Here is a 2,076-nt window from a genome sequence, read left to right on the forward strand (position 1 = left end):
CGCGGTGGGTGGTGATGACTAGCTGCCTTCCCTCTAGTCTTACACTGCTAAATTAGGGACGGCTAGCGCAGATAGCCCTCGTGTAGCTTTGCGCGAAATTAAAAAAAAAAAACTTTTTACAACACAGACATTTAACATGCGAATTTTTTCTACGTATTAATGGTTGATGAACCTGGAGTACATTTTGTAATTAAAAACTTTTCTATTTCATCTTAAAGGAGCATACAGCACGCTAGAAGGTAGAATACCATAATTTGGAAGAGGATCATGGATGAGGCTTAGGTCTGAGTGATTTCCATTATAAATCAGTGGTGTATAGTAAACAAACATCATTACTTCAGAAAAAAAAAAACATTCTATGAATTTTGAGCGAAACCTTTCGTTATAGATAATGATATAACTTGTGTTCCATAATCTCTTGAAGCAGGGACATTAAATGTGTGTCCACGGCAATGCTCGAAAAATATAAAAGCGTTGAATTGGTCAGTTGACGCAGCCTCGACTGCAGACATAACGGATACGGGAAAATCTGGAATGTAAGCCTGTCTTGTGTTTCTTTATCTCATCAAATCTCAGACGCAGACCACCGCAAAATAATGCGTCTGGATCAATTGTGTTTTCATCAGTTTACTGTGGCCTTTAAGACGATTACATGGTTTTTGTACCTTTTTTTTCATATTGTGGACTTAAAAGTGTTGGAAAAATATTGCTATAATAACTATACTTGTAAATGTTGTCTTAACGCTTTGCAGTGCACAATGACAGTTCAAAGTTATTATTAATCTAGATGTTCTGGTGTGTTTAATCTCGAAACAAGTAGATTTACGGACTTACAAAGCTAAAATCTGTAGTTCGATTCCCCCGCGGCCGATACAGCAGATAGCTCATTGTGGCTTTGCTCTAAAATAAACAAGCGAATAAACGAAGAAAGCCTTTACTTACAGATGGCGCTGCAAAGTATTTAAACAGAATTTTAAAATAGTTTCATGGTTACTTAGGTGGTCAAGGCTTGAAAATGAAAAAAAAAATCGATTGATAACATCATCCATTAAATAATGTTTTAGCATTTTTTTATACTGAAGAAACATTTCATATTTTATTCTGTCCATAAACTGTTAACAACCGTACTAATGACGTCACTACTATTCATTCCTTTTAAAACACTCTTGAACTTTTGTAAGTCAAGAGCTAATAGACGAAATTAGTGACATAAAAACACCGGGAAAATGTTTAACAGAGCGGAAGGTTATGAGCCAATAGTCGCTACGAATTACAGAAACTCAGCAAGCGTATTAATATAAATAATTAGAGTTAAGTTATTTTATTGATTAGCATGTGTGATGTTTATTTCGAAATATGATATTGCTCCGAGTTTAAAAATATATAACAATCATGAAACTGATACATACCCAACACGTGAGCCTGTTTTGGAAGAAACAATGATTCATGCCTAATTAATCCACATTATCTAGAGTCGTTCATTTCGTAAACAACAGTTCCTTTGTACCACCTTTTCAAAATAACAATTATTAGGCTACTAGAACGTAAACATATCTCACATAAATTTTCATTAAAGTACGTCCAGACTCCTTTTCTTGTGGCGTAGTGAATGCTCGCGCACTCCCAGCTGATGTGAAGAAAATTATGTTCCCTTTACAGAGAAGGCAAGCGCGAGCTTGTTTCCAGGGTAGCGTGACGTCAAACGTTCGTGACGTAAAACTCTGGCTATGAGAGTAACGGATTGAAATATTTATCAAAATAAAGGCATGAGAGAGAAAAAAAAGTCTTCTAGTCCTAACAAGAGCAACGTATTTGTCACCTGTTTAGGTTTGCTACATAACATTTTAAGACTTAATAACTGACGAGCTTTTATATAAATAAAAACAATAAATGCGCTATTTATCTATCTATCCATTCGTCCATCCATCCTACGGCCGAAAACTTCGTTAACAGCAAAGTGTATTCAAATGATGATTCAACATACGCCATTCAATTTTGATACCAGCTTGTTTTAATTAACCCTCTATTACACATTGTATTGTGCGGGTAAGAAATATATCTTTGTTACATAATACA

General features: G+C 35.1%; 1 protein-coding gene across 1 annotated transcript in view; it reads right to left on the reverse strand.

Moving 5' to 3' along the window:
• The window catches only part of LOC106477053 (tetraspanin-9-like), an 80,313-nt gene extending 78,836 nt beyond the window's left edge, over nucleotides 1-1,477 (reverse strand). The window contains exon 1 of the mRNA XM_022381422.1: nucleotides 1,410-1,477. The gene's annotated coding sequence lies outside the window, so the exon portion shown is untranslated. The remainder of the gene's footprint in view (nucleotides 1-1,409) is intronic.
• Between the last annotated feature and the right edge of the window lie 599 nt (nucleotides 1,478-2,076).

This window comes from Limulus polyphemus, unplaced genomic scaffold (genome assembly GCF_000517525.1).
Source record: "Limulus polyphemus unplaced genomic scaffold, Limulus_polyphemus-2.1.2 Scaffold162, whole genome shotgun sequence".
NCBI classification, from domain to species: Eukaryota; Metazoa; Arthropoda; class Merostomata; order Xiphosura; family Limulidae; genus Limulus; species Limulus polyphemus.